Below are 24,265 nucleotides of genomic sequence, written 5' to 3'. Positions count from 1 at the left end.
AGTAGATGTTTCCCAGCTATAGCCAAATTTTAAGAGAAAAAAAAATGACCAGTTAACTTATCAGCGACACTAACCATTTTGTCAGTGTGCAACAAATTTTCTCTTATTTTTCAGAAAATGCATTTAATTTCAGTAAGCTGATTGCTCAAAAATCTTGGTGAATAAATCATACAGATACTACTGGTGAGGAGTTCTTACTAGTGGTTGTGTGTAAAATGTAAACAAATGAGTTTACCTTTTTGCTTTCTGTCCTGTCTTTTCAGAGGCTGTAGACTTTGCAGTGTTTTTGAACCACTTTTTTTTCAAAGGATGTGTGATGTCATATTGCAAAGATCTCTGGAAATGTTTTTACAATAATTTGAATAAGCATTTTATAATGTGTTAAAAAATGCTCAGCATGGGTCTATAAAATGTAGAGTGGATAGTGTAGCGTTGTTAATAATGTTCTATAACTGTCAGGATAATGCACAACTACAAAACTGTAAAGCTTATGCTATTTTTGTTGACTTTTAGAAAGCATTTGATTCTCTGCTGTGTGCATTCTGATAGAACACTCTATAAAGGTATAGAATTACAATTACAGATTTATTTATTTTTTTATTTGTGTAAAATACTCTTTGTGGTTCTTTTTGTATATATAATTACCAATAGCAACACCTATGTACCTTTCCCTCTCAGTACAGGGATCACATGGGGATACCCATTACCCTCACTTCAATTTACTCGTAGAAGAAATCCTTATACATACATACATACACACATGCACACACACACACACACACACACACACACACACACACACACACACACACACACACACACACACACACACACACACACACACACACACACACACACACACACACACACACACACACGCACACACACGCACACACACACACACACACACACACACACACACACACACACACACACACACACACACACACACCATACCTCTCAACCTCTTGGAGTAAAAACTCTGGACAAACCCTAAAATGATGGGGGGACAAATAGGGACAGATTTTAAATATTACTCTTAACAAACTTAGTTGATATCATGATAGATCTCTTGCATTAGCATGGATTTTCTGAAGGATGTGGGGTCTTTTAAACTGAAATGTTTGTCATTATTTAATGACTTCAATCCTCAGCTATTTTCCAGAAAGGTACAGATTTTAGGAGGAACACACCAAACATATGATCCAAAAATCTGGGCATTCTGTGAAAATCTGTACAGTTGGGAGGTATCACACACACACACACACACACACACACACACACACACACACACACACACGCGCATATATATATATATATATATATATATATATATCTGCATTGTAGGAATTTGTGAATTAAGTTAAGAAACAACACACTATTACAGACACATGGCTCTCAGATGATTGTGCAATATGAACTGCAAATCTAGTAACAGTATTGCAAGAGGTTTTATTGATGTTTGAAAATGCTGCATGTGTATTAGAGCTCAAAGTTAACAAACATGAGTCAGTATGTTTACCACTCAAGTTAGCAACTGAAAATATTCTTTACTTAGCCAAATATATGGGACTTAAGTATCAAAGACAGCATGAATACCTGGAGATTCATATTAGTACATAATTTGTAAATGTAATTAGGGATAACAGTAGCCCTTTAATGAACCAGTTCTATAATATAACTAGGGACACGGAACTTCTCCACTTACATTTTCTTGTGAAAATTAATGCAGGCAAAATGCTTCTACTGCCAAAATTTCTTTTTGTGGCCAGACACTTTCTAATTCTAAGGTGTTATCAAGCTAGTTCTAAATCACTGAGACTGGTTATGAATTTTATATGGGGGAGAAATGGCCAAGAAAATCACAAAAGAAACATACATATTCCATTAACTCATTACACCCAGTGAAGCCTCTGAGCATTTCTGCAAATACAACCTATTGACACTCTAGGCATCAAATATTGTTTGCTACTTGCATTAAATATCCGCGGTGGTACAGTGGTAGCATTGTTGCCTCACAGCAAGAGGTTCTCCTATTCAATTCTCAGCTGGAGTGCCTTCTGTGTGGAGTCTGCATGTCCTCCCCACGGTCAAATGGTCTCTGAAAGACATGCATGAATGGGCGTGCCTTTGCTGAAGGTTGGGTGTCAGGCTGGCAACTCGGCACCAAAAAAAAAAAAATTGACTGCCAATCATTAGCGGACTGGAGTTCCGCTGTGGCAACCCCTAACCGGGAAAAGACCAACAACAACAACTTGCATTAATAATTCCAAAACCATGCTATGTACAAGGTTTTAGAAGATTTCATCTTACAGAATAGCAAACATAAATATGTTAATGTTTGACCTCTGTCTAGTGCGCAGAAAGTGATATTGAATATTATTTGAATACCATTTGTCTGTATTTTAATAAATTCCATATTTCTATAAATATATCAAGTAATATTGACAGAACTGCTTAAGTTCATATGAAAGGTCATGGCTCTACAAAGATAATGCTGCGGTTAGTACCTGTGTTGCTTGAATGGTTACCTAGATATTGTAAGCTGTTTATACAGCACATACAAAATTTGTATTTACTGTGTTTATTGTGATTTATAAAAAACAACTTAAGACCTAGAACTGAATGAGTGCAATGGCTGTAAAGATTAGTTTGTACTGAATAGTTTGTCATTTTCAATCTTCTAGCAATGCTTATAGTTCTAGAGCTGTGAACATTTGTTTGACTGTGATGTGATAACTTCATTTTTTGTAGGCACAGGCTATGCCCATTGAAAGTTAGAGTACAAATTCAAAAGACCACCATTGGAGGGAATGAGTTAAGAAATGGGGGCTTGACCTGATCTGTTGTGCAAAGATGGCTGCGGAAGTTCAATTCTGCCATTTCCAAACAATCCTTACCACAATATTGGTACTGACAGAAGTTCATTCATTCAGAAGCAACAGTTCTGCAGGAGAGATACTGAAACCCTAATGGAAAATCCGGGATCCAAGAGGTTGGGATAAAAGAGCTATTGCAAGATGAGTGAAGCAAAGCTTACAGGTCCCAGCAGTAGACTTACTGGGTAAGATTTGGGTGAACTCTAAATATAAAGTAGAAGAACATTAAATTCATCTGAAGTCACGGATGATTAAGCAGATCTTCTGGACAGACTTTTACCTAATTGTCAAGTCTTTAATGGCCAGACAAACAGCCAAATGTCAATATCACATGATGGCAATACCTCTAGCTAAACAACATGTGACTCAATTTGGTTTTACATAGGGGAGTGCTTTTCTGTCACTGTAAAGAGCTTTAGTCATGAAGGATAGTTCCTAGTAACTGAAAATGGTAGATATCCTGGTGGAGGGTAGCATTCAAGGAATAAACAGGACAGGTAAAAAAAAACTGGTAGAGCTTCCTAGGAGAAGAACTCAAACAAGCAGGGTCTCTACAAGTATTAGATTTACAAGTGACCTTGTTTCAGTTTTCATGCAATGAGGCCATTAGACATTTTAGGGGTACACATTTACAGCACTCACTACCTCAATCCAGGGTGGATAGGAAGGAGGGGAAGCAAAATACTGAAAATACACTACTTGGGTAGGTAGGGAGCAATTTTATATGATATAGAAATGTCCTGATGTGAGTCATGTCTGGGTCAGGGTACATTCTGCTATGGCTGGGCCAACAAGAAAATAGATTCTCCACTTATCTGAAGTGAGATTGTTGTTGCTGGAGATCAAGACAGATGGTAGGATTCAGAAGTAAGGATATTTGGTGGTATCACATGTTATCTTTAGTCATATTTGCTCTTCTGTTTAGGTGTTGGAAAGAAATTAATATTGGTTTCATCACACTGTTACACTGTTATGTCAAGAAACTAAAATTATCTCCTTCCTTGACCTCTCCAAAGCCTTTGATACTGTTTCTCACCCATTACTTTTATCCCAACTCTTCTCTCTCAACCTCTTCCTCCCTACCATCAAATGGTTCATCAGCTACCTCTCTGAAAGACAGAAAGCCATCAAATGGAAAAACTCACTCTCTTCTTTTCTACACACCCCTACCGGTGATACCCAGGGTTCCATCCTAGGCCCCCTCCTCTTTAACATCTTCATTAATAACCTCCACCAGTCTCTCTCCAGTGCCACACTAATTCAAGTTGCTGATGATTCAACCATTATATGTACAGCAGACACTCCCTCTGACCATGTCTATATTACCTAATTGAACGTTTAGGTTAGAAAATACCTAAACATCGATCTGGTAATATCGAAAAATGAAAACAGCGAAGGGCTGATTTAGCATAGGGAAAGAACTCCCTCGGCTGCAAAAAAAAAAAAAAAAAATCAAAACAAAATGAAGTGAGGGGCTTCGACCCCCACACCCCGTGATGTGGGTGGGTTGTGCCCCCCACCCCCCACTAAGGAAATATACCAGCTCTGAGATCGCTCTACAATGGGGAAAGGGGCAAAATCCGCATAACAGCCAAGGGAATTATTTCCCTACATTAAATCATCTGCTCTCATTTTTTTGCTTTCGCTAACAGATCGACATTTAGGTATTCACTTACCTAAATGTTCGATCAGGTAATAGGAACCCCCTCTGACCTACTTCTCAAACCTCAGTTAGCCTTCTCTAATACCGAATCATGGATGCATAGTAATCACCTCACCTTAAATGCCAATAAAACAAAGTTAATGATCTTCTCCCCATCTAAAAACACCAGTATAGACAAAAACTCTTTTACACTGACTGCTCAGAATAACAGCCCCATAGAAATATTATCACATACCAAACTGCTCTGTGTCATAATTGATAAAAATCTAAAATTTGACATCCATATCCAAACTAATATCAAAAAAACTCACCAAACTAGGTCTGTATAGACACAATCATTACCTTGCCCCCTCCACCAGACACACCCTTACCTATACTTACCTTCTTCCCTCTCTTATGTACGGCGCCCCCCTATTCACTAATCTTCATCTAGGCTTACAGGCCAAGTAGGAAGCCTGTTACAATAAAATCTCCAAATTTGCCAAAATTTCCAGAAACTCATCACACCACTGTCTCTCTCTCTCTCTCTCCATTCCCTGAAATGTCTTGAACGTCCTAACTACCTCAAACTCCTTAGACTTACTACTGCTCACAAGCTCATATTCACACCTTCTAGTTGTCCTTCTCTGTCCACCTCTTTAACCCCCTACATTCCCAACTGCTTTCTAAGATCAGAAAACCACAATCTTCTAAACATATGCAAGCCTCGTCGACCCCCTGGCCACCTACTATTGTCCTACTCCCTAGCCAAACTCTGGAATTCTCTCCCTACTACCCTTCAAAATACTCAGAGCCACTAAACTTCAAAACTCTTCTCTAATCTCACCTCCTTTCAAAGTGGGAATGTTCCTGTACCCCTACCAGATAAACTATCTCCCATGCACTATATACCTCAACCTTCTGTCACTGTGCTCTCTTACCCATTACCTCTACTTCCTCTCCTACCCTATACCTCATAAACTTCACCCAACCCACTCCCTTTCTCCACTATATACCACTTTTTACCTCTCCCACCTCACCTTCTTCTCTCTGTTCTCTCCTCATATTTCTAACTTCCAAAAAAAAAAAAAAAGCTTGTTTTTTATCTGTACATAAATGTTTTACTTACATGTTTTTTTTCATCTGAATTGCCTGTACTTTTACTATGTTTAGACTACATGAATCTCACATTTGTAAATCATTACCTAGGATTAGAAATGCTATATCTTTTTTTTTTAACAAATTGTATATTATCTCTGTATTTTTCACTGTTTTACTACTTTATTTACTTTTGCATAACTATTGCAAAATTGTCTATATCCTGTAGAGCTTTGCTCCCCAGGCCTCCACTGAAAATGGGCTCTTCCAGACCCAGTGGACTATCCCGGTCATCAAACTGTGATAAATAAATAACTCAATCAATCAATCAATCAATCAATCAATCAATCAAATGACCGAGCATTTTTCTTTTGGGGTGGTATAATCATATGTTAACATTTATAGAGATTTATTGGGGGTGGGAATCCTGTTTGGATGGATAATATGTATAATTGTCAGCTTGAGGATTTAGTACAGAAATGTCTTTTCTTCTGATTCTTTTTTTGGGGGAGGGGTGAAACAGTTTCTAAACTGGAAATGTATTAAGGTTTCTGACAGTTACAGGCTTAGTTTATATATTACGTGGTTCTGATTTTTTTCACGTTCTCTGATGTTTTGAACAGTTATTTGAATAATGGTGCTTTTCAGGAAAACAATGTCCCCCACACATATTCACTTGTATATACACACATACACACACGCACACACACACATCTCCATAAATTACATTGCTAGCTAGTACACACAAGAAAATCTCATTCAGATAAGTCAGTATTGTTGCATACAATATATATTTACCAAACTATTTTACTAATGAAATCTTATAAATGTTAATAGAAAACTGTAGTGCATTTGTTTGTCTTTTCAGCTTTTCCGGGTTAGGGGTCACCACAGCAGAACTCCAGTCCGCTAATGATTGGCATTCGATTTTTATGGGGATGAGTTGCCAGCCCGACGCCCAACCTTCAGCGAAGGCACGCCCATTCATGCATGTCTTTCAGAGGCGACTCGATCATGGGGAGGACATGCAGACTCCACACAGAAGGCACTCCAGCCGAGAATCAAGCAGGAGAATCTCTTTCTGTGAGGCAACAACGCAACCGCTGTACCACTGCAGTTAGAAAATTGTAGTGCATATAATACTGTTTTCTTGTCTTTTTTGGAGCTTGACAAAGGAAGGAAGGAAAGGAAGGAAGGATATAGTGCCTGTAAGTAATACAGAAGTGCTATGCCTACAGAAGAGACTGAATGCCACTGTTCAGTCCTTATTATGCCATCAAAAGGCTCCTATGAAAATAACCTAAAGGCATTGTTTCAGGAAAATGTCAACTAGAACTATAGATATTATACTCTTATATGAAGGATCTTTGGCTTTTATAGATAACGTTCTTCAGAATTTGCTAAAATATGCAAGATTTGATGTAAGATTTTGGCAACTTAGACTGCACGTTATTATTGTAAAAATGTGCTGCATCGTCATACCACAGAAATAGTGTGTGTGGTGCTGTGAAATATAAATGCATCAGATTTAAAAGAGGACAGGCTATTGTGTTCATATTATTTTATGTTAGTTTTGCAGACACCCTCCCATCAGACAACTAACAGCAGCATTTTGTCCTAAAACAAAACAACTTTAATAGGTTCTAATAATAGGACATAGAACCTTGAGAGCTATCACAGATCTGTTTTAAGACGTTTGCATTTGTCTACCTAAATAAGTGAAAAAAGTAAAAGAATACAGAAGCATACAGTATTTCCTAATGCCAGCCCCACTGTACATGAGATTGTCATTCTTTCTTACACGTGCTCTGTCAGATGTGCTACACGAACCTGTACTGGATAAAAAACTGCAGGACAGTACAAAAGCCAGAAAACTCTGGCCTCTTCAGCACTATTTCTTTCCTTCCTTAACTCTCACTTTAGTCCTCTAATTGATAATTCCAAGTCACAGCTGTTGGAAATTAACTATCCTTCTGCCCTGATATACTACCGGTTTACTATCAAAATGTCGATCCTTACTCCGGCGAATGTCGTGTAATCGAAACCGGAAGTTCGAAAACGATAACATCGATCTCAAAAAAACAATCTACGAACGGTTTTAACATGGGTCGAGGAAGGTGTTCAGTGTTATTCCAAACTACAAACATCTCCCCTACCTCGACCCATGTTAAAACCCGTTCTTAGATTGTTTTTTGTGACTCTGATGGTAGTGCTCTCGACCTAGTAAGGATCGATATTTTGATAGTAAACCATATGTAGAGTGGGGGGGGGGGGGGGGGGGGGGGGCATTGCTGCACTTGAAGCAAAAGTTGTGTATTTTGCCTTCTAGCATGTTTACATTCTGCATCATTTCTGCCTCTGGTTGAAATTAATCCCTCATGTCCTTTGACACAAAATGTGTATTACTGTATTCTCCTATGATTATGTTAAGTTTGATTCTGAAATAATGTGCAGGTTGTTTTTCTTTAATCAGTCTTAGATAATCAAATACAGAATTTAATTTACAGTGCATTTTTACTTATCTAAGCCTGTGCTTCATGAAGATTTGCAAATGGCTAGTGAAAATGTAATTCTGCCATATAAGGTTATGCTTTCCAGCATGATATATAATTCTATCAGACACCAAGAAAGTACAGTGTAACAAGGTATAATAAACAGTGTATTACCTTCATCTTATGAAGTACTAAGTACTGCCAGATCATGCTGTGATTGTCACAGCTTACAACAGGATAAAAAATAAATATAATACCACTCCACAACTGTGGACCCACTACTGACCCTGGGAAATATAGGCCCATCAGCCGGACAAGTTTTTGTAAAGTCATGGAACATACTTTAACTGACCTGATAAACTATGATATTCAAAATCTCCACAGGATAGATCCATAGCAGTTTGCCTTTGTCAAGGGTAATGAATCTGGTTAACGTCTGCTGAAGGGCAATACAGACTGTTGACAGCAGTTATGCTATCCACACAGAGTAGCTGAACCTGGATAAGACATTATATACTATCCTCATGTTAGCACAGTTAGTAAACTTAATACATTAAAAATGGATTTTTTGTAGTAAGATGAATAGTGAATTGTATAAAACACAAAACCCACACTATGCACGCAGCTTGTGCCTTATTAGGGAGTATGAAGATAATCAACGATGTCCCACTTGATTCAGTTCTGAGGCCTCTTTGTTCAACATTTAGTTATCTGATCTTCAGACCATAAACCAAGACATCTGGTTAACCAGTCTGCAGATGACAGTAAACTGGAGTTCATTATCAAGTCCCCTCTTATACCAAAGTCCTTCAGCAAGAATTTCCAGTTGTAAGTACCTTGTGCACTAAAATGGGCTCAAATTAAATGCTAAAAAGTACAGCACTGTAATATTGTGACATTTAGTAAACAATCCCTCCTCCAGCATACAACACAGACTATACCCCACTCCAAAATGAGAATATTGTTAAAGACCTTGGAGCTTAGGCTGACAATTTCTTCTGTTTTGGTCATTGGGCAAAAACATAGGTTTATAGATTAGTACTAGTCTAACTGCCCTTGTGGGCCATTTTATGCCTACACAATTAGCTTATATAAGGATCAAATGCTGCACCTTGTGTCTGTAAGGTAACCGCTTTAACCATTATACCAACCTCCCCATTCCCACCCACAGTCATTCCGAAAAACCTTCTCCTTAGCCCAGCTAATCACCAAAAGAATATCATCCAGATTAAAAGACCTCATTGTCCCCATATTGATAAGGCTAATTATTGAATATAATGTCTCCTTAGGGATGTGCCTTACTGGACATATCAAACAACTGGAAAAATCACAGAGGTCCCAAAATCAGAAGATTGCTGACTTAAAAACCCAAAAGTATCAGAAAAGACTGGAGGCACTGTCTGTTTATTCTCTATCAGGGGCGGCTCGTGCTATAGGACTGCGGGACTGCAGCCCTCCCACCTGTAAAATGGGTCCCCCACCATAGAACATATAAAAATTAAAAAAATATCTCCCGGACTCCGCGCATGCGTGCTTAGTTTCTGACTGCTGTGTTAGGCAGACCAGAACTCCAAGCACGCATGCTCAGGCATTTCTGAGCACCAGACTGCTCAGTTAGGCAGTCCGGATAAGGAAGAATGGAAACTCCACCCTTCCAACCCCGAGATCTGTGCAGTGACGACTGCACAAACTGGAAGGTCACTGGACTGCATCGCCCGCAGGCTGGACCAATAGCATGTGGCTTCAGCCTCTGTGTGCAAAATGCCCCCGTTGCTTCATGGTGGTGGGTAGAGAATAAGGCTTGAACCCTGTACCTTAGGCCCAAGTGACAAGAGCCTGAATTCCCTACCCACCACCATTTCTAAAACATTTGCAGATTTTTGCCTCATATCTGTTCTGTTCCTCATAAAGTCTGTGGTTTCTTTATTTTTGTTACTTAAAACAGACAGTAGTGCAGGGGTAGCAGTGTTCCCTGACAGCTATGGGTTGTCTGGTTTGACTCTTGGCTGGGGTGCCTTCTGTGTGGAGTCTGCATGTCCTCCCTGTGTTTGTGTGGGTTTGCTCTGGTGTCCTCACTGGATATTTGTCCCTATTGTTTGGACTGTATTCCCCCATTATTGGCTTCATCCAGGTTTTTTGTGACAAGGTTAAGAGCTATGGTGATAACTGAACTCACTGAATATGTTTGGGGGCTGTATTCACCCATTATTGGCTTTGTTCAGGTGTTTTGTGCCAAGATGTTGACAGCTATGGTGAGAACTGAATTCACTAAATGGTAGCCATTTAAGTTTCAGTCTTCCTTTCTTTCATAAAAAATAGATGATTTGGCATAGTGGTATGTTGCTCTGGCTGTTTTGCACAGGGACCTGGGTTCAATATTTGGCAGTGAAATGTATGGTGGTAACACAGCATTTTATTCTAGCAACTTTCCAACATTATACAAGCAATGTTTAAAATGTGTCCCTGGTTTTTGGGCTTTTGTCCCCTCCCCCCCAAATAAATTTTGGCTTTGTCCAGCTTTCTTGTGGTGCAAAGTTCAGAGATACAGCTGAGTGTCGAGTAGATTTTACAAGGAGCTGAGAGCTGCAGGGGAACAAAAGTTTAGTGCTGCTTATGCTGAGTCTGCTTACATTGTAAATAGCATAACAGGTAGTGTACTTGCTTTTGATGCAGAAGGCTGTGGGATCTACTCCCACAGTAGATAGATCCATTGCTGATACTGTACTCTGTTGCAAAGGGGATGGATGCTGCAGTCCTCTTTGGTGAAGATACCTAGTAACTATGAACCTGTTATCAGTTTTCCATCCATTCCTTATTGCGATATTACTAGCATTATAATTTTTTTAATCCAACATAAGCAATTTATTCCTCAAAGGCAACAGGCACTTTATTTGTAGATGAAACAATGACATATAAAGTTGTTTGCTAGCAGTAACCTCTTCATTAGTTAACAGATTTCTTTAATGTGGAATTATTTAGATGACTTTTACTTCTTCAGAGATAGTGCATATTTACTGATACTGATGGACTGTTGAAGTTTGAGTAGACTTTTATGATGGAAATGTTCTGAATTAGGCAGTTTTGTCATTATTGGTGCATGCATTTTGTTTCATTGTTTACTGGAAAAATGTTCAAAACAATAAATTTAAAATGCCCTCTAACAACTGTACTGTATTGTACAAGGAATATAATTTAATACAGTCAGGAAGGTGTATCAAAGAGCATGTGTATGTTTCGTGTTCAAGGGGCCTATGATTTGAAAACAGCCCAAAATTAATCTTTATCTGCCACTGGCAAAATGTATTTTCTTTGAATGTGGGTTTCAATGCTGTTTCAATGAATGAGAGTTTCAAGGGCAGAGAAGTTTTAATGCTAAGTCTATTTTCACTGTGAGACTGCATTGCTTTGTTTAGCAGATATCTATTAGGGTTTATGCTGTAAAATATAAAATAAAACTTTCAAATGAAATCCTTATCATTGCAGAAGTAAAGCAGTATGCACATTACAATGTTTATGGCAAATAGGGTGAAATAACCAAGGAATGGAACATTGGAATGGCTGCAGTGGGGACACTCCATTTGACCATGATTTTGTGATGGGGGGAAGGGCAGCAAACTCAGACAGCCCCGGCTGAACTATACCTATCAACTGTCCAGAATTTTGCAGAATGAATAGATTTTTGCTTCTTATTTTTGATTTGTTCCTCATAAAATTTGTGGTATTCTGCCAAATCATTTAGGAATGAAGTCACTAAATAATGACAGACATTGAGTTTCTGACGTCATAACCTTCAGAAAAATGCATGCTAAAGCAAGACCTGTTATTCTATCAACTGTCTTAAGTTTATACAAGGGCAATTTTTAGTACTGTTTGCATGTTCCCCCAATATATTTGGCCTTGTCCAGATTTTCTGCATTAAGAGGTTGAGAGGTACGTGAAAATAAATCACTTTATAGAATTAGGAATATCCAAACCTGTCAACTGTCCCCAATTTTGGCTCAAAATGTTGCTCTCCCCCTAATAATCCCTCTGCAAAATGGCAATTTTGGAAGAACACACGGAGGGTTTACAATTATAAATAACTGTAATGATCAGAGTTATAGATTACTTTTATTTCAGAAATGCATGTAGATGATCTTATTTTGTCAGCTGCTCTAGTTAACAGTACTAATTTTAAAAAGGTGTCCCTTCTTTGACAGGTTCCCAGCTGTATTGTGTGGCAATTTTATATTTTTGCATAACATTTTTTTATTTGTTTTTCATAAAATTATGGTTTTCTGGCAAATTAGTAGCAAATCATTAAAGACCGAAGTTAGAAAATAATGGCAGACATTTGAGTTTCAAATTTCATACCTTCCAAAATTCATACTAATGCAAGACCTACTACTATTCTATTATCTTTCTAAGTTTATAAGAGCAATATTTAAACATTGTCTTTATGTTTGGGCCTGTGTCCCACTTCTATGTATGGCTTTGTCAGGATTTCTTGCTCTGAGGTTGAGAGGTATGAGTGTCAGAGCCATCACCATCAGCCTGAGACATTTCAAACTGTGACCTACTTGTTGCACCCCAACTCCCCATTGTAGTGGCTCTGGATGTGTCCAGGTAAGGCAAGGAGCAGTAATGCAGTGTAAGTGTGCAGAGTATTCCCCCATCCAAGGCAGACCACAAGTACGATTGTGGCTTTTCATCTGTCCTTGATTTTGCATAATGTTCTGGTTTTCTGTCATATTTTTATACTGTTGATTTATGCTTATTATTATTCAGAAAATGCATGCTATTGCAGTGCCCTGTTGCTCTGTATTAAAGTAGCAATGCTTTACTGACCATCAGGTAAGCTTGTCGGAGATTGTAAGATGCAAGTAAGCTTTAATAAGCATACTGTTAAAGAATTACCAAAATTGAAAGCCTTTTCATTGTTGCCATGCAGAGAGTATTTACATAACTATATAACGTATAAGCCTTAGGTATTGAAATGCATATGACAGTATTTGAAATAAAGGACAGGATTACAGTATTTTCAGAAGCTCATTACGTTTGTTGGAGACTTGCAGTTATTTTTGCAGGCTTTACCCGTAAACTAAACAGAATGCCAATCTATCATGTGTGGTCCATAACTTGTGCAGTAATCCTTAAGCAATTTATCTTGAGCTTGCTTCTTTTTTGATGTTCATTTTTTACTTTGATCATGTGTTCCCCATGAAACAAGTAGATAGTTGTTGTCAGGCAGCAGGTCTTTTTTGAATAAGAAACATTTTTTGCAAATGGGGGTATCACAGAGATTGCTACTTTCAGCATGTTACTTGGTAATTTTATAAAGCTGAATATAAATTATAATTAGAACTGCAGTGCAAGGAGAAGTGATTTGAGCTGAGTGCTGCTTGTTTTATTTTATACTTGATTTTGATTGGCATTCCAGTAATGTATTTATAAAGCAATTTATTTTTTCATGCCTCACAACCTTTGTGTTTCCATCTAGATATTAAGTTGTCATGTAGCCAATGCATTGAAATATTTTTTTCTTCTACACTTCATTTTGTCTTGATTGGACTCTTGTAATGATGGTTTGGCACCCAGGGCAGAGTATTTAATTAAAGTTCCAGTTGCTGTGGTTTTGAGCATAGCCCCACCCCTTTCTAGTTGGCCACACCCCTTCCCATTGGCCCCACCCACTCAGCTGTCTCCTGCAGCCCCCCTTTAATTTGAAGTCACCAGCCGCCACTGTTCTATATGTTACAGGCATCTGAAGGGATATCTATGCATTGCCTTCCATACCATTAAGGATCCAGTGGTTCTGGATCTCTTGTATCTCCATAAACCAAATAGTCCCACAAATATCAGAACCGGGGATCTACATTTTCATTAGCAGTAATAAAAAAATAGTGTTAAGACATTCATTACACAGCACCTTCTCCAGCTCTGGAATAATGTCAAATTAAGCAGCGTGATGCATCAACTTCCTTCAGAGAAGAACTCGAGGATTTGGATGCAAAATTCTCCCCTTTCCTGACTGGCTTAGCCCTCCTTGAAAAAGGAGGTACAGTCTAAATGTGGCAAGACGAAAATTATCAAAAGACTCAGTTGCCTTGTATTTCTTCAAATTCCTATGATTCTTAATGTTGCAGGACAGAAGGAAGAGAAAGGTGAATAATGTGAATGGCAGTGTGCATACAGGACTGGAAAATAAATACTGCAATTTTCCACCAAAAGATCATTGCAATAAATAGAGTACATCACAACCAAGCAAATTGAGTCACTGCAACTTCAGGTGACCATTTCTACAAATTACCACACGATTACATGGACAGCCACAGCAAAATTGTTGGCATGCAGCACTGCACAGAATTGGAACTAGACAGTCTGTGAGCTAATGAAAACCATGTGTATAGATCTCTGTGCCAATAGTGACTGCCCTACTGCTTGTTGAGTGACATATCCCTGAGGAACCAACTTGTCACAACCAGTTCAATGAACTCGCTGATTGTTTTTTATATGAAAGCAATGTTTGCACACTTTTTAAAAGTGCACCAACAGTAAATCATTTATTTTGGGAAATTTTTCCCCTTTTCATGCTTGCACAACTGTTGAAATGGTGTGTTTGTGTGTGTGTGTGTGTGTGTGTGTGTGTGTGTGTGTGTGTGTGTGTGTGTGTGTGTATAGCGGTCTGCAAAAACACTTAATTTTTTCCTGGAGTGAGAGAGAAGGTACAAAATGATGAGCAAGAAATGGTAAGCAACAAACACAGATAAAAACATGAGGAAAATCATAAAAGGTGACGCTAATGGACACACAGACACTCAGAAGCACAAGGACACACAGACACACAGACACACATACACACAGACACAGAGATACACACGCACACGTGCGCACACACACACACACACACACACACACACACACACACACACACACACACACACACACAAATACACATTCACTAACACTTGGACACACACCTAAAGGAAATGTAACAGATCAACGTTTCACCTTCAGAGCATCTTTGTGTTATGGGAGGAGACTAGAACTCCCAGTCAAAATCCACATGACCACAGCAAAGGCATGCTCATTCTGCACAGAAGGCACCCAGGTGAGAACTGAACAGAACCAAGCAGGTCTACATGCTTCTGAAAACTGCAACCAAAACACAGTAGGTTGGAGGAGTTCCAGGCAAGGATAAAATAACACTGCTGATACAGCAGATGTTATTGCTATATAAGTCAAAAGATATAGGAAAAATGACATGGAGCTTCCCAGCTGCAGACTGTACAAGAAGAACAGAATAGATGTGAGGATAAGAATGAAGACTGGGAGGATGCTAATGTGGAGAAAGAGAAGTGGGTTTCATTTACGTTATGTCTGTCATTTTGGAAAAGGGCCCTGCAGGTACTCCCTTTGTTCACATATTTACTTACAATCCTGAGGCTCGCAGATTCAGGGCTGGCCTCTCCTGGCTTTGGCATGATCAGAAGTTCAGAAATATTAAGGTTGTAGATAGGTCACTAAAATGGAAAGCGAGACATTTAGACATCTGGCTTTGGATAATGACTGATAAGCTGAAGGTCTTAGTTTCAATAGGCTCACAGAATATCAAGGCTAGAGTATAGGCTTGCTAGGCATTTAACAGCAGCCCATTTTCTTAGCTGGAATATCAGTTCCCACATGTCTGCAGTGTGTGTGGGCATCCCATATGTCTGCACTGTGTGAGGGGAGACTCATCCAGTGATCAAGTATTTGTCTATGGAATGCAGGTTTTCATCAAACCTACAGTCAGTGATGACATAAGGTAGCCCCCTTACCCTCTGGACGCTGCTGTTAGGGATGGGGGATCCATTTTAGGTGCCCAAGGAAGAATTTCTTTAGGTCCTTTGAGTGCAGGTAGCGCACAACACTTTCCCATCATGTGGAACAAATTGGGAAGCTATTAGTTGATAATCTTGGCGCTTAAGCCTGTCAAGAGCTATTAGAAGGATTTTTGATAGGCTGCTCTTTAAAATCCTGAATTAAATCTAATTCTAAACTCTGAAACAAGTTCTACTCACACCATGGAAAGGAAGATATTCTAATGGAGTATTCAGTACAGAATATTTGGCAGTCAGAATTGCAGGCTCTTTTGTCACTCCTTTTTTCCCTTCAGATTTCACCAGTAGGCCTTATGCTTAAGAAAACAATGGAGCACTACAGATTCATTGACCTTCTCTCTTAGCAAGCAGGTTTGTTGATTAATGATTTCATTAACGAGTTGGAAGAACAGGTCCAATGTGCATCTTAGGAAGATACCACCAGTCTCATCAAATGTTTTCCCAGTCCTTGTTCAGCAGGACTGCATATAGAAGCCCCATTTCATTTACTGCTAATCCAAGCAGAAACTTTGCCATTGGATGGGCATATGCATGAAAAACCAGTTTTATTCTGACATGCCATTCCCAAATGGTGTACCATGGCCTGTGCCACTTTTGGAAAATTTAGTATGGCACTCCATTGGTTCTGGCAAAGGAGAATGTCTGTACTGCTATACACTACTTTGATGATTTCCTGATTGCTAGCAATGGGGCTGATGACATCAAGGAAGGCATGGATCTTTCCATCCAGCTGTGCTTTGAACTTGGGGTACCTTTTGCAGAGGACAAGATAGATGATCCGAATAAGGCTCTAGTTTTTCTGGTCCCAAAAGTGGATTTATTGATCTTTAAATGTATGCTTCCAGCAGTAAAGTTATCATGGTTGCAATCAAGAATAAATAACTTTTTGAAGTCTCTTCAGGTTAGAATGCATAAGGTTATGGAATTGCTGTACCTTTTCAATTTGCATGCAGTGCAGGGGCTCCCTGTAGGGCTTTGATACAGTCTTTGGCTTATTTTTGAAGGGTGCAAAGCAGGCACATCATAATGTTAGGGTTAGGAAGAGAGTGACAGATGACCTTCACATTTGGTATTTTTTTTCCTGGCAAGTTAGAATGGAGTTTCCTAGTCACACTTGGGTTGGTAACTCTTCTGAGACCATGCTATTGTTCACAGATGCAGCAGGGGATGTAAGGATGAGGGCATATTTCCAGGGTCTCAAGTTTTTGGTGCCTTGGACTGATTTCTGGTCCACTGAGGTGAACAGGGATATCACATTTCTTGAATGTATGCCTATTTGGGTGGCCAAAGTAGTGCAAAAGGAGTATTTTCACAAAAGAATTGTGGTGTTCCACTCTAAGAATCAGGCTGTAGTTCTGGTGCACACACACAACAAAAATATGTCCACGTCCGCATGTATCCAGTTACTATTTAAGGGCATTCACATCCCTGGGAAGTGCAATAATTTAGCTGAGAGCTTTTCTCAGTGACAGCAATCCACACTGTGCATTTTGGCCCTGGATGCACAGTAGGAGCCCACTAGCATCGATCGTCACTGCTTGGTGATGGGATTGGATTGATTTTATCACAGATATTCAGTGCCTTTGTTGGTAGCATCAATGAATGTTATGGACTGGTTTAGTAGACTTTTGCTCAATTTCACAGAAGACTACAGCTGCCTGAGAGGAACTATATCATTATTTAGCTCCTCTACATTTACTGGATGAGGCTGCTGAAACACTACACATGCACCTATCAGGTCTCAGGCTCCTGGCCAGGATAAAACACTACACATGCACCTATCAGGTCTCAGGCTCCTGGCCAGGACAAAACACTACACATGCACCTATCAGGTCTCGGGCTCCTGGCCAGGACAAAACACTACACATGCACCTATCAGGTCTCGGGCTCCTGGTCAGGATAAAAGACTACACATGCACCTATCAGGTCTCAGGCTCCTGGCCAGGATAAAACACTACACATGCGCCTATCAGGTCTCAGGCTCCTGGCCAGGATAAAACACTACACATGCACCTATCAGGTCTCAGGCTCCTGGTCAGGATAAAACACTGCACATGCACCTATCAGGTCTCAGGCTCCTGGCCAGGACAAAACACTACACATGCACCTATCAGGTCTTGGGCTCCTGGTCAGGATAAAAGACTACACATGCACCTATCAGGTCTCAGGCTCCTGACCAGGGCATAACAATACACATGCACCTATCAGGTCTTAGGCTCCTGGTCAGGATAAAACACTACACATGCATCTATCAGGTCTCAAGCTCCTGGTCAGGATAAAACACTACACATGCACCTATCAGGTCTCGGGCTCTTGGCCAGGATAAAACACTACACATGCACCTATCAGGTCTCAGGCTCCTGGCCAGGATAAAACACTACACATGCACCTATCAGGTCTCAGGCTCCTGGCCAGGACAAAACACTACACTTGCACGTATCAAGTCTCAGGCTCCTGGTCAGGATAAAACACTACACATGCACCTATCAGGTCTCAGGCTCCTGGTCAGGATAAAACACTACACATGCACCTATCATGTCTCAGGCTCCTGGTCAGGATAAAACACTACACATGCACCTATCAGGTCTCAGGCTCCTGATCAGGATAAAACACTACACATGCAACTATCAGGTCTCATGCTCCTGACCAGGGCAAAACACTACACATGCACCTATCAGGTCTCAGGCTCCTGGCCAGGACAAAACAGTACACATGCACCTATCAGGTCTCAGGCTCCTGGCCAGGATAAAACACTACACATGCACCTATCAGGTCTCGGGCTCTTGGCCAGGATAAAGCACTACACATGCACCTATCAGGTCTCAGGCTCCTGTTCAGGATAAAATACTACACATGCCCCTATCAGGTTTCGGGCTCTTGGCCAGGATAAAACACTACACATGCGCCTATCAGGTATCAGGCTCCTGGTCAGGATAAAACACTTCACATCCACCTATCATGTCTCAGACTCCTGGCCAGGATAAAACACTACACATGCACCTATCAGGTCTCAGACTCCTGGTCAGGATAAAACACTACATATGCAACTATCAGGTCTCAGGCTCTTGGCCAGGATAAAACACTACACATGCACCTATCAGGTCTCAGGCTCCTGGTCAGGATAAAACACTACACATGCAGCTATCAGGTCTCAAGCTCCTGGTCAGGATAAAACGCTACACATGCACCTATCAGGTCTTGGGCTCCTGGTCAGGATAAAACACTACACATGCACCTATCAGGTCTCAGGCTCCTGGTCAGGATAAAACACTACACATGCACCTATCAGGCCTCAGGCTCCTGGTCAGGATAACACAATACACATGCACCTATCAAGTCTCAGGCTCCTGGTCAGGATAAAACACTGCACATGCACCTATCAGGTCTCAGTCTTCTGGCCAGGACAAAACACTACACATGCACCTATCAGGTCTCAGGCTACCAGTCAGGATAAAACACTACACATGCACCTATCAGGTCTCAGGCTCCTGGTCAGGATAAAACACTACACATGCACCTACCAGGTTTTGGGTTCCTGGCCAGAACAACAGGTTTGTCAGATTTTACCATGTCCTGAATCTTTTTCAGCAAAAACGTAGCTTGGAAAAAAGAGAAAAGTTGCTCTGGTAATGGCAATGTGTTACAGCAGCTGCTCTGTAACATATTGTTGGAGCTTCATTCAGTTCTTCCAAATTCTCATTCCTTAGTTGTTTGGGCCATACTTATGTGTATACTCTACCGGGGGCTTTTGTATAAGTGAACTCCTTTTTCACTAACTTGGGGTGATGTATATGGTTAGCAACTATCTGTTGCTATATGGCTTTGCAAGTCTAAATTGGATCAGTGATGCCAAGGCCAGCACATTATTTTGAATAAGGCACCTTGTCATTTTATTTGATCAGTTCATTTTTCAGCAGATCTTAGAAGAGTATGCTTAAGGGTCTGCCACTCCAAATTGGTGTTCAAGCTCTCAGGTGGTATGGCCATCACCCTCAGGATATTGAGCAGCCTTACTTAGATGGCCTTAGTTTTGCAAAACCTCTCCTTCCTGGGTAGCTCTATTCACTCTTCACATAGGCAGGGCTTCAGCTTTAGCCAAAGATGGTCAATCATTTCAGGTCATTAAAAGAACTGAGCATTGGTCTTTAGCTTTGCTAAGTTGTGTTAGGGAGGGTTACACTATACTATGTTTTAATGACTTCCAGTTGTATCTTCTTGTAGGCCTTACTCAAGTTGTTATCACTGGTCACTCTTGCTTTATTTCTTTGTCTTTGTTTACAAAGAAAGTCTGACTAGGTAATACCAAATTTTAGCAGGGGCCTGGTGAGAAAAGCTCCATTTGCTGACACGGCATAAGTCCAGTCAAACACAGAGCTGTTACATTTCTATTTATATTTATATGCAAACAATACTTACATTTCTATTTACATTTATATACAGACAGTAGTTATATTTATACATATACATTCTAAGATTTTACAGAGCTGGAAGTTACTAAAGAGAAAGCACACATGCAACTTATTGGATTATACAGGCAGCAGTTATGTATAAAAATTGTTTTGTCATTTCAGTAAGACATTGAGTACATTATGTTTAGGGAGATAATTTGGATAGTATTGTATAGTGAAAAAAGTTTTAACCCTGTGAGGAGCATGTACATGGCCAGCATTAGTTTAAAACTACTGAGTTTGTTGGACAGCTTTTATTTGCATGGGGATACTATTCCAGAGTTTAGCAACGCACTGGGAGTAGAGTAAGTCTCCTGCAAAATTATTTCAAATATTTGTAAGTAATAAGAATTTGTTATTAGAACTAAGATCCCTTGCTGGACAGGAGGGTAGTAATACGTTTTGTAGTGCAGGGCATTTTTTTGGATGATTAATAAGTTTGTATGCTGTAGTCAGTTGTGAATATTTCAGACAGTTGCACAGTTCAAGACAGTATTGTGTTGGCAACTAAAACAGCAGCAGTAAGGCCTAATAACTCAATTCCTGTCTTGGCTTATATTCAGCCTCTGTTGCAGTCATATGGAAAGGGTACCCTGGTTTGTGTTGAGAAAAGCTGTTGCTGATCCTTAAAACATTGTTAAACTAGCCAACCTCATGTGTTAGCTTTTCACTCTGGAAGGAATAACTTTGGGTTGGTAGCTAAGAGGCAGTTGCAGGCAGGCATTTTTATAGTTCTCACCATGGCTAACTGTCCCTCATACAAATGATGGCGTGAACTGCTATTATTTCTAGACTTCAATGGCCTAGCATGCTAATTCCTGCAGCAGCTAAATCGACCCATGCATTTATTGATCACAGAAGGTGCCGTCCCCCCTTCTATTTCCTCCTGCTTTCTTGGGCCACTTTGATGGTATGATGGTATGATGGTTGGAGAGAGTGAGCAGTGCTAATGCTTCACCCTGATAATGCATAGTGCACTGAGGGACACTGGGCAAGAGAAGACAATTGGGGCGGATTGTTTGATATGCTACCCAGAGCAGACTGTCCACAAGTCTAAGCACATTTTGCTTACACATCATTGTAATAGGTTGCGGCAAACAATTATGGCTGGTTCATGGTTTAGTTTTAGTTCAATAAAACAGTTGCAATGACTACTGTGATGTGATGCCTTCTTTGCTGGCCTAGGAGAAATCAGATTCTTCTGTGGATATTATGTTAAAGAAACAACTTTTAGCAGCAGCATCCTATATTATATCATACAATGCGGTTAAAATCATATAAGAAAATGTAATTAAATTATTAGTCCTACAGTGATGTTTTCTCCCCAACAACAATTCCACTGAAGGTTTTATTATTGAGATGCTTTCAGTATTTATAGCATCAGATGGTCAAAACAGGCTGTTATTGAAGTAATGGAAACAGCACTACTGCATTCTTTGTATATTCCTGCTATATCCTCTCTGCTAGGAAAATAACAAGCTAGATTGGCATTGCAGGCATTTTAGTATCCAGCCATTCCTGGTAGTACACTTACAGAAGGAGAAGTATAAACTTACCTGGTGAAGTAAATCCTGCTGTTTTTATAAAATGTAACTGTGTCACCTTACGTTGACAGTACCTGTTGAAAATTTGTACTTTCTATATATTAGAACAAAAATAAGCCTGATAAACCTGCCAACATAACAAAACAACCAAATGAAAATATGAAGGTATTCCTAATTAATGCCAGGAGCCTGAGCAAGAAACTCCACTATCTAATAGCCCTTCTCACATTGGAAGATATTGGCATCTGTGTGGTGGCTGAGACATGGCTTAAAATAGCAGAGAGCACAACAGACATGCAGGGTTGTAATGCCCTCCACAAGTTTAGACCAGCTACTGTGCAGGATGGAAAAAAGGTGGAGGTGTATCAGTCTATATTCAGAAGAGACTCACATACTCACATAAATTCTGCTAAAGCAGCATGATGCACTAGAACTTCTTCATGTCCAAATAACCACCAGAAAACTCCCATACTAAATATTAGCTAGCTATAGAACTCCCTCTATGACAAAAGAAAGCCACAACACTTATCTAAGGGAACTGGAATCACTCATTATTAAACTCAATACCATATTCCTAGGTGATCTAAACTATCCAACTCTAGACTGGGAAACCTACACTACAGCTAGAGGACAAGCATGGAGATTCTTGGACTTTGTCAATACAAATGCCCTGGAAAAATTAGTCAGAGTACCCACTTAGGAGAATACTATATTGGATCTTGGCCTTCCTATAATATGGGAGTATCTTGCACCAGCCCTAGCATATCTTCATCACTTGTCAGGTCTGACCATAAAGCAGTCTCCTTCAAAATAAAACTGAAACCAGCGATCTCTTCAACCCAATGTACCTTTAGAAATTTCATAACAACTAACAACTTACTCCTAAGTGAAACATTAGCAAGCTTCAAATCCCCACCAAATCTAGTTAACTCCACTGACTATGGAGAAATGTACACTATACTATACCAGCATGTAAGCAAGTGCATAGATGCAGCTGTATCCCATAAGAACAAGTGCAGGGCAAACCCTAGAAACAATCCCACATGGTGGAACCAAAATATCAACAAGCATTTTAATAGAAAGAAAATCATTTTGATCAAAAGTAAGAAGAGTATTTCCCAGAATGTTGCAGCCCTTTTCACTAAAATAAACAAATCAGGAGCTTAATAAAATATACCAGTGTCAAGTTTGAGGTTAAAATAGCTACCCAAGCCAAAAACAATCACTAACATTTTGTTAATTAAGTTTGTAATCTCAAAAACACAACACACCAATGAATTGAGCTGATTATGAACAATGTTACCTACACTGAGGCTGAAGATATAGTTAACTTACTGGCTGATTAATTTAGCTCTAACTTTGCCCTTCTCTCCCCTCCATCAGGCCTCAATTTATACCTGAAACTGACTCAACTCCAGCTATTACACTAGACCAAGTCCTAAAAGTGCTATCAACAGCTAAAAATACTGCATTGTTGGGTCCTAACAATATCGCTGAATGAATCTTAAATAGCATGAAGCACAAAGCCACATCCCTAACAACACTGTTCAATCTCAGCCTCCATACAGGTTTTGTACCAGGTGAATGGAGGACAGCTATAGTCATTCCTCTGCATAATGGAGGAACTTCAATGACAGTGCCATAAGTCTGACCAGCCTCATGTGCAAAGCCATGGAAATACTTATCATGGAATTAATAATTCGGGACATAAGGAAACTCAAAACACTACACCTTTCTTAGTTTGGATTCATCAAGGGTAGGTCATGCTTACTCCACCTGGTGATTTTTTTGAAAGATCACCAAAGCAATGGATGAAGGCAGATTGGTAGACACCACTAACTCAATCTGGCCAAAGCTTTTGACAAAATTCCCCACTCAAGCATAGCAGAAAAGATAAATAAATTGCAAATAAACCCCTGTGTCACCCACTGGATTAACAACTGGCTCACAAATAAGATGCAAATAATCAAAATAGGGGATGTCGCCTCAACAAAAAGATAAGTCACCATAGGAGTCGCCCAGTGTTCTGTGCTAGGACCTCTCCTATTTGGCATCTACTTTTCTGAAGTAACAAAACAATATCAAATGACTCTGGCTGACTAAGTTTGCATATGACAGAAAGCTAGGAACAGTCATTGAATCCGTAAATGAATTACCCAACCTGCAGAAAGGTTTGTTTCATATAAATACTTGGTGTCAAAATCATGGTCAGAAGATAAATGCCAAAAAATGAATAAGTGCATCCTCTGGGAATTCATCTGGCCCGGGGAACTTCCATATTGACAATACACCCCTAAGAG

The 24,265-nt window shown here is 39.7% G+C and overlaps 1 protein-coding gene across 1 annotated transcript in view; it reads left to right on the top strand.

The window, feature by feature from the left end:
• The first annotated feature begins 6,667 nt into the window (after nucleotides 1-6,667).
• LOC122808056 (sialoadhesin-like) overlaps nucleotides 6,668-24,265 on the top strand; it is a 60,093-nt gene continuing 42,495 nt past the window's right edge. Inside the window, exon 1 of the mRNA XM_044079039.1 lies at nucleotides 6,668-6,827. The gene's annotated coding sequence lies outside the window, so the exon portion shown is untranslated. The remainder of the gene's footprint in view (nucleotides 6,828-24,265) is intronic.

Source organism: Protopterus annectens, chromosome 8.part0 (assembly GCF_019279795.1).
Source record: "Protopterus annectens isolate FY-2018-M chromosome 8.part0, PAN1.0, whole genome shotgun sequence".
NCBI lineage: Eukaryota > Metazoa > Chordata > Ceratodontiformes > Protopteridae > Protopterus > Protopterus annectens.
The sequence above is the reverse complement of the archived record's forward strand: the minus strand, read 5'-3'. Positions and strand labels throughout refer to the sequence as shown.